We start from the raw sequence: 14538 nt of genomic DNA, 5'->3' as shown, positions 1-14538 counted from the left end.
TTCGTGTTTAGAGTGTAAAATAGAGTGCACTAGAGGACACATTACTCTATTTTTACTCATTTCGTGCTTGAAGTGTAAAATAGAGCGCACTGGAGGACACATTACCCCCTTCTTACTCATTTCGTATTGAGAGTGTAAAAGAGTGCTCTAGAGGGCAGCTTACTCCCTTTTTACTCCTTTCGTGTTTAGAGTGTAAAATAGAGTGCACTAGAGGACACATTACTCCATTTTTACTCATTTCGTGCTTGAAGTGTAAAATAGAGCGCACTAGAGGACAAATTACTCCCTTCTTATTACTTTCGTATTCAGAGTGTAAAAGGGAGTGCACTAGAAGAGAGCTTAGTCCCTTTTAAAAGAATGCACTAGAGGGCAGCTTCATCCATTTTTACTCCTTTCGTGTTGAGAGTGTAAAATAGAGTGCACTAGAGGACACATTACTCCCTTTTTACTCCTTTCGTGTTTAGAGTGTAAAATAGAGTGCACTAGAGGACACATTACTCTATTTTTACTCATTTCGTGCTTGAAGTGTAAAATAGAGTGCACTGGAGGACACATTACTTCCTTCTTACTCATTTCGTATTCAGTGTAAAAGAGAGTGCACTAGAGGACAGCTTACTCCCTTTTAAAAGAGTGCACTAGAGGGCAGCTTAATCCCTTTTTACTCCTTTCGTGTTGAGAGTGTAAAATAGAGTGCACCAGAGGACACATTACTCCCTTTTTTACTCCTTTCGTGTTTAGTGTAAAATAGAGCGCACTAGAGGACAAATTACTCCCTTCTTATTACTTTCGTATTCAGAGTGTAAAAGGGAGTGCACTAGAAGAGAGCTTAGTCCCTTTTAAAAGAATGCACTAGAGGGCAGCTTCATCCATTTTTACTCCTTTCGTGTTTAGAGTGTAAAATAGAGTGCACTAGAGGACAAATTACTCCCTTTTTACTCCTTTCGTATTTAGAGTGTAAAATAGAGTGCACTAGCGGACACATTACTCCCTTTTTAGTCCTTTCGTGTTTAGAGTGTAAAATAGAGTGCAAAGAGGACAAATTACTCCCTTTTTACTCCTTTCGTGTTTAGAGTGTAAAATAGAGTGCACTAGAGGACAAATTACTCCCTTTCTACTCCTTTCGTGTTTAGAGTGTAAAATAGAGCGCTCTAGAGGACAAATTACTTCCTTTTTACTTCTTTCGTGTTTAGAGTGTAAAATAGAGTGCACTAGAGGATACATTACTCCCTTTTAAAAGAGTGCACTAGAGGGCAGCTTAACCCCTTTTTACTCCTTTCGTGTTGAGAGTGTGAAATAGAGTGCACTAGAGGACAAATTACTCCCTTTTTACTCCTTTCGTGTTTAGAGTGTAAAATAGAGTGCACCAGAGGACACATTACTCCCTTTTTACTCCTTTCGTGTTTAGAGTGTAAAATAGAGTGCACTAGGGGACAAATTACTCTCTTTTTACTCCTTTCGTGTTTAGAGTGTAAAAGAGAGCGCACTAGAGGACAAATTACTCCCTTCTTACTACTTTCGTATTCAGAGTGTAAAAGGGAGTGCACTAGAGGAGAGCTTACTCCCTTTTAAAATGATGCACTAGAGGGCAGCTGAATCCCTTTTTACTACTTTCGTGTTGAGAGTGTTAAAATAGAGTGCACTGGAGGACACATTACTCCCTTCTTACTCTTTTCGTATTCATGGTGTAAAAGAGAGTGCACTAGAGGACAGCTTACTCCCTTTTAAAAGAGTGCTCTAGAGGGCAGCTTACTCCCTTTTTACTCCTTTTGTGTTGAGAGTGTAAAATAGAGTGCACTAGAGGACACATTACTCCCTTTTTACTCCTTTCGTGTTTAGAGTGTAAAATAGAGTGCTCTAGAGGACACATTACTCCATTTTTACTCATTTCGTGCTTGAAGTGTAAAATAGAGCGCACTGGAGGACATATTACTCCCTTCTTACTCATTTCGTATTCACAGTGTAAAAGAGAGTGCACTAGAGGACAGCTTACTCCCTTTTAAAAGAGTGCTCTAGAGGGCAGCTTACTCCCTTTTTACTCCTTTCGTGTTTAGAGTGTCAAATCATAGAGTTTCTTACTATTACCTAGAGGGAAAGCTGTCCCCTCTTCTATGGGAGCCTGCATGGAGACCCCTCGTGACCACTTCAGCCACCATGGGCGCTCAAAGCATCATGGGGCGGTGAGCTACCGACTACAGAACTACAACTTTTGGCCAAAAATTATGCAAAAATAAAGCTGTTCGATAAATACGAATGCCCTAACATTCAATATCCTGTCTGTAAATTGCAACAAACGAGCAGAAAAGCCTTTAAGTGAAAAGTTTGCCCAAAATAAGAGACGACTCGCTGTCCCATTGGCCAAGTATTGAACATTATAAAAACTAATATCCTGTTCCCAACAAGAGCATTTTTAAAAAGAAATATGTTTTTAGAAAAAATTTTATTGCTTAAATACTTTAAGAGGTTTTTTAATGGCATTTTGGAAAAGTGAAACCTTTTATTGGCGTTGCGTGTCGTTGCGGTTTCACTACTATGGTCTTTACACACTTCATTCGCGCGAAAGTCGTCTGCGCACACACGAACAGCGTTTTTGGAATGAAACGTCTTAGTAATGACACTCCGTGTTCCCGAAAAACTACGACTGTTGCGCAACAAGTAGCTCACCGCCCCATGATGCTTTGAGCGTCCATGGTGGCTGAAGTGCAGCGTCGCCAGCTTTCCCTCTAGGTAATCGTAAGAAACTATATGTGTAAAATAGAGTGCACTAGAGGACACACTACTCCCTTTTTACTTAGTTCGTATTCAGAGTGTATACAGAGAACCTGACACTCGCAATCATTTCAACACACGCATCAACGCGATACCTCGCTGCACAACGCCAACAATTGTCACAACGAGGCCGTGGGCGAAGATGAATGAAGCCAATTGCCGAACTCTCGGGAGGCCGGCTGCCACATCGATGCAGAGTGCCCCTGCTTCAGCACCGCGCGTCAGGAGAACAAAAACAAGACGGTGCCGCACGCGGCGAGCAATAAGAAAAGCCCACACGGGGCAGAGCAGAGCGCGGGGCGGCCCTTTTGGCTCGCTTTATTTTCTCCGGGGGAGGCGCTCTTATTTTAAGGCGCCGCTAGGCCCGATATAGAGCGGCACTTTCTCTTCTGACTGAAGTGCGGCGGAGCCGCGCAAGAAGAACAACTAGCCCCGAAATCTCGCGACCTCGGCGGCCCGGTGGTGGCGGGGAGGGCGTGTGTGTGCCGACCGCGACGCTGCTGCTCCGTCGTATACGCTTATACACGGCGCGGCCACTTTCTTTTCTTTTTTTGTTTATTTCTTTGTTGTTCCAAAGGGCTGTGTGTGGTGCTTTTCTGCATGCGCTGCGTCTCGCGCGCAAGGCTGAATGCGTCACTCGGATGGCGGGTGACGTCGCGAGTGACGTAAGTAAACGAAGGGAGAGGGAAAGGAAGGGAAGAGCTCATGGCCGGGGCCCCCCGCCCGCGGTCCGTATATAATGCTCTACAGGCAGGGGGTCCCCCATGGCAAGTCGAGCCAAGCTTTAGGAAAGAAGGATATGACGAAAGAAAAAAAAGGAAAGGTTTCCCTTGTAGCCATGTACGGCTACAAAGAGACTTAGGTATACAATTCTTCATGTGTGTAGATATCCCACCGGATTCCACCGGCGGATGCGGTTGTGTTTTTCTTGTTTTCTAATCAGTTATCTTTAAGCGATAAAATACACTATCAATCTCCCAATGATCGGCACCACAAATTAAATATAAACATTTGGTTCTTGGTTTCGGTGGCTGTACCCCCCCCCCCCCCCCGCTCACACAGACACAAGCGCGCGCATTTACACATGCAGCCTCACACTCTCAGTAAACCAGACAGGATAGGATCCTCATGTGCAAACTGCATATGCAGTGGGCCCATCAATTTCATGTTTCGCGAACCTAATTGGCTGCGAGAGAAACTGAGCTTTTACGCGGAACCCATGTTCCGCAAACTTTAACTCGCCAGTGGCTGCAGTCGCACTAACGGTTTCGCCCATTAGGCTTCTCGAGAACCAACTTTGTCTTCAAAGGAGAAATATTTACCCGCAGTTTATTTAACTCACCCTCCACGCAGTGCTGTTTTCCTGCCAGGAAAGCCTGACGATCAGACATATGTTGTGAAAATTCAACGAAAGCATCTAGATTTACCGTTGAGACCGGCCGCGGCCGTTTCCGTTTGTCGAAAAAAAATTATGGTAAGTTATGTCCCTTTTTATGGGCATGTATGGTCATCTATACACAGCCAAATAGGTTCTTATTGAAAAATACATGCCCCTACAGCTATAGTTTCGGAATCATGCAACTGTTTTTAGCTGTCCATAGAAAATTGCACCCGCCTTAAAACTACAGCTAAGGACGGCCATAGGTAAGGCTACAGCCTGTACCTAGGCCATAGGAAAGGCTATAGCCTCTACCTATAGCCTACCACAGGATATTTTTGCACGGCGCACCGCAGCTAAATCGGCACTAATCGGCTCATACACACACGAGGAAAATTAACGAACAAAAAGGTACGAAGCGCAGACACTGGGTAGCTGGCACAGTGGGCACCTCGCAGGCTGCGCTTGTAACTATACCAGCACACTGGGAATGATTGAAAAAAGAAAGCATCCCTTATAGAGTTAGTGAGGTAGCAATTTTTTCAATAGCTGACAACTCCATCTACACAAGCGACCTTCCAAAGTAATTCTCACAAAGAAATTGTAGGCAGTTCCACATGTGGTGCTCCTTCATACTCACTTTACCTGGCTGTTTTCATAAAAGATATTCGGCACCCTTTTAAGAAGTAAGGAGAAAGGAAATGGAACTGACAGAACGGATAGCTATGGTCTCGTAAGCGGATATTGACATACAACAGCGCCGGAGCGCGAATTCTGGCCTGATGCACCTGACTGCCGATATTCCTCGATCCGTTCCGGTTAACTTGCAACAGTTTCGCAGATAAGCTACGCCACCTGAGCCCGGCCCACTACCGTGAGAAAGAGGGCTCACCTCTCCTACACCTGCAACGCATCAAGGGGCGGAGCTTCCTGACACGTCAAAGCGACGCTGCTGACTGGCCGCGGCCAATGTAGCAGGGTGACGCCTGAAAGAATCTTGCCAATAGCCATCTCTGAACAGAATTACGCAGGAAGTCGCCTGAAAGAACTCGCTAAGTTACGTGCGCGATTATGGGTTCTCTGCTGCATGCAGAACTGTATTATTTGGTTCAGCTGCTCATGACGAAATAATGCAGCGACTGAGCGAGTTTATGCACTCTCCTCAGAAGGTGTTTCAAAGCCCCTTTAAAGGGCACATTGCGCTCGAGTTTCTCCACGGAGAATAGGAACCGCACTAGCTTAATGCACGCAATAGCCGTGTTAGCCGTGTTTGATCACTTCATATGATAACCTCGTCTAGATCCGATTGTACATCGTTCTTGCCGTATTGTGAAATTTCCTTGTGTTGTGTGATGTAGTTCTTGCCTCAGTGTAACTGTTGTGTATGCCCACCTGCTAGGGCCCCGTAAAGGGGCCTGCAGTATTGAAAATAAATAAATAAATAAATAAATAAATAAATAAATAAATACCCCGGCAATCCATCTACAAATCCTGACCGCTACAGTACCCGACAACAGCGCCACCAGAAACAGCGACAGGGCAACGCATATCGAACGCATGCCAACCCACTCGGCGCCGTGACGCAGATCTTAGCAAGAAGGGCCCTTTGGACGTCGCCATTTGTTCGTTGGACTGAGCAAGCCCTGCAGGATCTTTCAGCAAGTGTTCCCAACAGTCCAAAGAGCACAGTTTTGACTCTTTTCGGTAAACATCGTAGTAACTATTTAAAAAGAGAGGCGCATCTATAACCAGCTCTTCAAACGAGTCCCCACATAAATCCTTTAAATTCCAGAGGTGGCCATATATATATGCCCCTCGCTTCCCAGTCAAAAAACAAAACCATTGGTACCGATCGGGAATTCCAATTGGATTCAAATGGAACCTACTGGACAGCCAAATGAATCCGGATGGGCTGAACAGGACATAGCAATCCAATAGGCTGGTCTAATCAGATTAGCCGACTGGTTTTGCAGATTCTAATTAGCTATCTCAATTGGAGTGCGATGGCTTACACCCATCGAAATCTTAGGAATCAATTGGAATTTGTAAAACCAGTTGAATATTGAACCAGTTGAACGTTGGTTCGTCCCAAGCTGGAATATGCATGCGCAGTTTGGGACCCTCACATTTCTTATCTAACTAAATCACTTGAATCAGTGCAAAACCGTTGCAGCTAGATTCATCCATTCAGACTACTATTATCATTCTAGTGTGACTGCCATGAAGACAAGAGCTAACCTGCCTGACCTCGAGCTGCGACGCAAAATCTGCCGACTAATCCTTTTCCACAAGTTTTATCATTCATCCCTTGCAGATCTAAAACCAGCTCATCACGTGTCTCCTCGCACCAGTCACAGCAAAGCCGTTTATCCCCCCCCCGCGCACGCATAGAGTAACATAAAAGTAAAGAGCGGACACTCGGGCCCTTTCGCGGCCGAGTTCGGCGCTTCCCCGTTTCCGCCAGATGGCACTGAACGTGCAAATAAAAAAAAGAAAAAGAGTATGGTCTTGGCATATCTTGGCTTGCAGTGACGTGCGCTGCGCGCCTACGGCCGCAGTTACGTCAGCAACAGCGGCGTCTTTTAAGTGCGTCAAGCCAACGGGCAAGCACGCCCAGGCGGCAGTGTGCGACGGACCGACGGTGTGAGCGGCTGTATTTTTTTGCGGCGTCTGCAAGCTTCGTGGGCACGTCCGTTTTGTGTACTGCTGTGGTGCTGCGACGGTTGTTTCTTCCACCCCGTGAACTGTCCAACAAGAAGCTGCAGCTGTCGGCCTTAAAGGCGGCGGCTCTTCCTAAGCACTTCCAAAGAGGCAACAAAGCTGCGTCAAGGGCAGATGCCCACCACCAGGTTTTGACAGTAGAGCCTCCAAGATTCCTGTTTGCCTATCATCTCTGAGGTCAGTGCGTTTCCCCGGGTCCGCTAGGTGCGCTGTGCACAAAAGTCGGCCGCTGGGGCCTACGGGAGTGTCCGCTCTTTACTTCTATATTACTCTATGGCGCACGCACCACTGCGCACCTTCATTCCTTCTTTTCCCAGACTGCAGTAGACTGGAATGCCGCACTCCACACCAGCCCCGTCCATTTGAAAAAAGCCATTGAAAATGTTCTGTTTTAAACTCCATGTCATTCATTTCAGATTCATTTTTTTGTATTGTTTCCCCTCATGGGACATTTGAGGTGTACAAGAAATAAATAAATAAAATAAATATATCCAAGCATTCGGGAGGTGCTGGGTTCGATCCCCAGTGCCGCCGGGTACCCACCGGTGAAACAATGGGTACAAGCTTTCCCCTGGCCTGGTGCTGGGCTTATTCAGGGTGAAATGATTGGGAAATGGGTCTCTGAACCCCATCTTGAGTAGAAGAAAAACCCTGTGTCATGGCGCTCTTTGGCCGCAGATGCCCTGGTGCCATACAAATTCATCATCATCATCATCATGGACAAATCCAAACGGTCCTTGAGCTTCCAACTAGACATTCCAATCGGTTCCCGAGATTCCAAGCGGTGTCCACTATGCTCAACCCGCGTGTCTGCCTTCACCCCTGCAAAACCTTCAACTTCGAGTGTAAAGCTCGACTGGACACTCTAAAACCTTCCACAGCGGTGAGAATCAGGGCCCCGGATGCCGGAACCTTTTGAGCCTACATCATGGAAAGGTCCTTCCGGGTAGACAAAAGCAAACGTGTAACTATAGCTGCCTGTACACACCCTTTTGACCGTTTTCATTAAAAGCGCGGATTTATGAGCAGTGATATAAATCCCGCAGAACACAAGCACTGACACCGAGTGGCAACCATGAAAGTGACGGCATGTTTCTGCAGAATACGGGGGTGGCGGTAGTGGTGGTGTTTATGGCTTGGTTTATTAGGGTTTAACGTCCCAAAGCGACTCAGGCTATGAGGGACGCCGTAGTGAAGGGCTCCGGAAATTTCGACCACCTGGGGTTCTTTAACGTGTCACTGACATCGCACAGTACACGGGCCTCCAGAATTTCGCCTCCATCGAAACCCGGCCGCCGCGGCCGGGATCGAACCCGCGTCCTTCGGGTTAGCAGTCGAGCGCCGTAACCACTGAGCCACCGCGGCGGGTTTGGTGGTGTTTATGTACAGGCGGGCGGGATTTGCCTCACAGCGTACAGAGTATACTGTGTGTATTAACAGCTAGTTTGCGAAATTACGCATACGTCAAGACGCCGTGAAAAGCAGTGCTACAACTGTAGAATGAGCACAAAGCTTCTGCCTATGCCATGCGGAGAAGCAAATGCTCGCGATACACAGCCTGTTGTCACCCCTGTACGCGGCGGAGAACATTTGCGGAGCGCGTTCGGCGCGCGCTCGTCTTATGACCCGCGCGGCACAGTTTAAAAGAGCCGTGGCCAGGGCGGCGTAGATCGCATTTGGCTCACCTCGCTTTTGCTCCAGCGTAGGGGGCGCGCGGAGCGCGTGAGCGCCGTGACACAAACTACAGCGGCCTTTCTCGCGGTCGAACAAACGACCGGGAAGCAAACAAACAAAAAAAAAGAAACACACGGAAGGCGACACGACAGGCGACACGGTCACGGTTGACCCGTCGCCTTCCTTGCGCTGTCCCGCTCTTCTTCCAGCCTGAGAGGCAGCTCGCCCTGCGTTCGCTGCCCGACATCCCCGAAGCTATTTCACCGAAGGACGACGAGGGGGTTTCGATGGCGCGATCACGGATGACTCGACTTTCCGGATAATACGAATTCTCACGGGACCCAGCACGGAGTCTGTTACGAGCGCATTCCAGGATTAAGCGAATGCTTCCTCGGACGACGGCAGGCGAGACGCGGAGAGTCTGCTGCGTGGTGGGGTGGTTACGAAAGGAAAGGTGCAGCACTTGATACACTCGGGGTGGACACCCTAACCAAGCCATGAGGGGAAAGATGAAGGAGGAGGTGGAAGGACTGAGACACAGAAAAAGACGCTGTCGTGGGAGGGCTACGGATTAATTTCGACTGCCTGGAACTGATCAGCGTTCTCTGGGCGTTGCACAGCTAGTGCTCGGGCCGCATTTGCGTTTTTGCGTTTCGCCTCCGGTGAAACGCTGACGCCGCGGCCGCGATTCGAACCCGCGACCTCGCGCACGGCAGCTGAATGTCACAGTCACTTGGACATCGCGGCCGGGACACAGCAACACCGACAACGCCGCCGCATCCACTATGCGCGAGACTGTAAAACCGCAGGCATCAACCTGAACTGCTTGCCTGATTGATGGATACAGAGATTGAATGACTGCTTGGTTGATTGAATAAAACAAGATATAATTTAGGGTTGGTGTACGGGAGGCGTCTCTCATAGCCTGGGTCGCTTTGGGACGTTAAACCCCATAAACTAAACCAAACCAAAAATAGTGTTGTGTTGGATTTAATGGCGCATAAGCGACTAAAAGGCTATCATAAAAAATAAATAAATAATAAAAGTTGCGCGCCGTCTATTTTCAACGTGAGTGGCGTGCAATGAGTGCAAAAACGTGCTATTAAACAAGCCTGCTCGACGAAATGGCGAGGAGAAAGGTACAAATCGGAATTACACAGGACTACTGAAGTGAAATAAACAGGGAAAAAAAAATCGTACGGATTTCGGACGACACTGGGTGCTTCCGCGAATTCGTGTGTCCAAGATTCTAGTGTTCAACTATCTCGTAATTAAACGCCGGAAGAAGATTACATTAGAAAAAAGAGAGAAAGAGATTCTGAGCGAAAACTGAAGGCAGGTATAAGGTTTACGAGTAAAATTTTCGCGGAATGGAGAGCGGTGGTCAACCAAGCCGCGCGAAGCGATATCGCGCAAAAGTTTTGGCCTTCTAACACAGAAGCGCTGCTTTAACTTCAAAGCAAGGACTAGCCGTTTTTCTTAACGGCGTGACTTCAAGACAGGTGAACCTGACCCACACGCACCAGTAGAAAGCATTAAGCACAGCGTTTAAGCCAGAAGCTGGACAATTTAGAAAAACTTGCTGGGCGAGTTGGTGCATGGCTATGAGTTGCAAAGACATAAAGGACAAACACAGGAAAGACGATGCTCATAAAAGGGAGCACTGTGAATAGTAAGTTGATGTCTTAGCGTTTGTGTTGTCTGCTGCCCTTACGATTTAGCGCTAGTACTGTGTTCTCTAGCCGCCGCGGTGGCTCAGTGGTTATGGTGTTCGGCTGCTGACCCGAAAGACACGGGTTCGATCCCGGCCGCTGAGGTTGGATTTCTTTGGAGGAGAAATTCTAGAGGCCCGTGCAGTGTGCGATGTCAGTGCACGTTAAAGAACCCCAGGCGGTCGAAATTTCCGGAGCCCTCCACTACGGCGTCTCTCATAGTCTCAGTTGCTTTGGGGCGTTCAACCCCATAAACCAAACTACGTCTTCTCTATTAGCACAGGGGAGACGTACTAACGTTAACGTACGATGGGTACTAGAGTTAACGTATGACGGGTACTAGCGTTAACGCGCAACCAGTGCCTGACATAACGGACCAGCCGGGGACCTACTGCGCATGCGCAATGCGCAGCTGCACGCGCGCCCCCCACCGGGCCGTTCGGGGAAGCAGATCGGCAACGGCAAACAGCTGCCGTACGGGCGTGCTAAAACTCTTTACTGAAGTGCACCCGGCTGACATACATATTTCGCGGAACTTTTCAGGCTAAAATGTGAATTAAGCTAGCCGCTACAGGCAAAATTTGTTTACTGACGGTGTTTTGTGTTTGACTTCGGCCAGGCAATACTACCAATGTTATTTGGTGCACCTCATCGCGCGCGTATACGTCGCGGGAACGTAACTTGCAGTTATCAACGCACTTTCGACGTTGCAATCGACCCCCCCCCTCCCTACCCCCCCCCCCCCCCCACACACACACACACCTTTTCTATCTACACGTATACCCGGAAAACCGACAGCCTTGGACGAAATAACGTTTCCCATAAGAAGCGAAAAAAAATAATAAAGGCTTGCGCGGGCGCCAACCAACCGATCACAATCTACACCCTCGATGAAGCTTATTAACTAGAGAGAAAAACAGAGAGATGGAAACTTCCTCGAAGTCTGTAGCGAACAGCACATATCATAAGAACGTTGGCAGATATGAGAGCCGCGAAGAGTGCTTAGTACTCTCCTGGCTAGCTGGTAGTTAGGGGGCGCTCATTAATGGGTAAAAATTGCGAAAATCGAGGGTGTGTAGTAAATTATGAGAAAGTAAAAATAATAACAGCCTATAGCTTGAAGGTAGAGATGTTTAGCTATACGGCAGAATGAGATAATGGATTCAAAGGAGACGCGTTAGGAGTTATGAGCGAAACCGAATATAAACGAGATGAAAATTATCCGAGCGACGTCTGACATCAGTGATGGTACAATTTTTGTCAAAGTATCTCGGAGCCTAGGGTGTTTGCTTCAAAGCCCCACCTTGCGGCTCCTAATACCCCCCCCCCCCCCCCACACACACACACACACATACACACACCCTAATGTTCCATCTCCTGAAGGTAAGATCTCTCGTCCTGCCCCTTCTAATAAGCAGGGCATCCACGAATGATGCAGGAGACCCACTAGACAGCTTAGAAGAAAACCCCCTGAGCTCTAAACTTTTGACAAAGTCTGTACCTAACAGTGATAAACATCAGTATCTGAATATTGCGCATCACAGAATGAAACCATAAACCTGACCTTATTTTCTATCTTTTGTTGTTTATTTGCAATCGCGAAGTTTACGAACTGCGTTTGGGTTTCTCCTCCAGCTTGCGACTTTTACAAAGTTAACGAATTAAAGTTCGAAACTTAACGATACAGGGTTGTGGGTAAATGTTTGCTTTTTCTTTGTATTTTTTTTATTCGAGCTGCTTGAGCTGTGGTATTCAATGCACCTATTTAATTTTGTTCACGCGGCTTCTCGTTATATCTTGTTGAATTTATGTCATATTACATTCTATTGCACTTGCTTTGCTCTTTACCAGGATTTTTTGCGACGTTGCAACTTGAAGTCGTTTACTTTTCCGCTGATTAGTGTATTTTTATTGGCTGTATTTCCGATCCTGCGAAAACCCCTCTTTGGGACTGCAGTACAAATAAGCTGTACCGCGCGACGTGCGTCAAAAACAGCAGCTCTAGATCGCTTTCGGCATGTGGGTGCCAAAAATTTGTCGGGGACTGAGACATGCCTGCGATAACCTCTGGTTTGGTGCGGGCTTCCTCTCACTATTTTTTTGTACTTCTTGTACTTCTTGAGAGTTTTATAATGCAGGGAATTAAGACCGACCATCTGGGAGACACGAAAAACATTCACTTTTCCTTTCAATACGAAGTGTGAATCGACATGCTGCCGGAAAAAGTTAACTCATCCGTGTAATTAATTTTTAATTAATAAATAAATAATTAATTTTTGTGTGTGTTTAATGCGCGCCGGTTTCTAACGCACACGGCTAGTTACTTATAATTTTAGATCTCTTAACAGTAAGCGCCGTGAACAACGTAATCTCTAGCACCGCGCGCGACCCTTCAAACGCCTTCCCGACAGCTTCAGCGCGAAGTCGTCATCGTCGCCGCTCAAACTCGCCAAAGCGACTGACGATCACTTTCGCGGAAGATACAGCGCCGAGATGGGGACGCCGTCACACACGATACGGAGTGCGCGGGCGCCAAGAGGCGCGACAAATGACAACACGTCTCGATTGACGCAGTCGGACACCCGAGAGAGCTTCTCTCATCTCGGGCTTCTTTTTTTTTCTGCCAGCGCGGGGCCACTTTGAATGCCTGCCGTCCGCAGACAGAGAGTTAAATATACATGAACTGAGTAGGAGAAGCCGGGTGCCAAACCGCGCCCGTCGGAAACCAAGCGAAGCAACAGCAAAAGACATCGTGACCGCGAAAACGTGAAGCGCACAAACACGGGAGTAAGAGCTCCCACTGCTCATCTGATCCCTCCCTCCGCCGAGCTCAGTTTTGAAGCGTTATGAGCAGCGCCCAAATATAGGAGCTTGAAATTACCCCATTTCAAGCAAGGCCGGAGTTAAAGTGACAGGGAGAAAAAAAAATAAAAAAGGAGAAAGTGCAGTCGAAAAGTCACCCTTCCCTTTTTTTATAATTAGCTCAGCAAGTGGATTTGCTGCAGAGCCGAAAAACTTGGCCGCTGCTTTAGCTGCTCTCGGGAGCGAAATTTTGTCGGGGAAATAAATATAAACGTGAACAGAACGGGATCCGTAGGAGTGTTCTCTCCTTTACCTTCACCTAATTTGCGCTACAAGAACAGGGAATCGTAGTAGTGCCGTGGTGAAACGGACGGACGGTCCGTGCGAAAGTTGCAGCAATCTGCGGAGACGTTCACGAAAAATGTCAGGAAAAGGTGTTCTCACCGTTAAAGACCGCTGGGTGTTCTCGCCCACTCCTTCAGCTGGCCGGTCGATCACGCATATTTGCACTTTTTTTTTCTTGAGTATTGCGATAGTTTCCTCGGTAGTACTGTCACCTTTCCGACTTCACCTTCCCAGCTCCTCCGTTAACTCCGTGCGCAGCGCGACGGCAGCCATGACGGAATAAACCGGAAAAACATCACACACTATACAGGAAGTTGCCTTGCTTAGTGCGCCCTCTACAAATAGGTCAGCGCCTCAATATGTAATCGATACGAAAGGTAAATTAAGTCCAAAACGTAAGAAAAATACGTTACTTATATGTCCTTAAACTACTGAAAGCGTAGAGACTTTGGCTGATGAATGAAAGAAATTGCAGGGAGAAGCGCGAATTTTGAATTTCCACTTACACTGCCGCACTTGACACTGATGCGAGTGCACATCACGTAACGTGCGGTCGTCATGCTTAAACGACACTTTCTCACTGCTTTTGGTAACTACCATACTAGAGAGTATTTATGCCTAAGTTGAATTTCTCTTGCGTAAAAGGTTCCTTAAGAAACATGACGATTAAAAATTCTTGACAACCATCGGCGGCACACCCCCTCACATGTATTTGCATTTCAGTATCCTGTATATGTACATAGTATATATTTCTTCTATCGCTCCCTTTTCTTTCCCTCTCCCTGTCCTTTTATTCCCACTAGCCGCAGCTCAGGTTTAGATGGCAAATGCCGCGACTAGCAACATCTTTTCCATTTTTATTTTTATTAATAAATAGCCACTAACAAGGACCACACTAAAAATCGGTACGTCTGGTGCTTTCGTTCCTAAACACAATATCGATTTCACGCTACAGTAATCGCTCACGGCCGGTATCTACTTCGAGGTGAACCTACCATAGAGTGCGCAACTATAGACAAACAGGCCAACTTTAAAACAGAGGTCAGATCCCTTTTCTTAAAATGTATTTTTTGTCGGATGTGTTAGTCTCCCTTCTGTAAGCCATTGCCTCGTGTTGCAGGCACTACGTAGGCGACCCAG

At 47.2% G+C, this 14538-nt stretch overlaps 1 protein-coding gene across 1 annotated transcript in view; it reads right to left on the bottom strand.

The window, feature by feature from the left end:
- Positions 1 to 13664, bottom strand: part of LOC149366131 (uncharacterized) — a 56318-nt gene extending 42654 nt beyond the window's left edge. The window contains exon 1 of the mRNA XM_089548959.1: positions 13498 to 13664. The gene's annotated coding sequence lies outside the window, so the exon portion shown is untranslated. The remainder of the gene's footprint in view (positions 1 to 13497) is intronic.
- Between the last annotated feature and the right edge of the window lie 874 nt (positions 13665 to 14538).

This window comes from Amblyomma mixtum, chromosome 1, assembly GCF_055824585.1.
Source record: "Amblyomma mixtum isolate Tamu chromosome 1, ASM5582458v1, whole genome shotgun sequence".
NCBI classification, from domain to species: Eukaryota; Metazoa; Arthropoda; class Arachnida; order Ixodida; family Ixodidae; genus Amblyomma; species Amblyomma mixtum.
The sequence above is the reverse complement of the archived record's forward strand: the minus strand, read 5'-3'. Positions and strand labels throughout refer to the sequence as shown.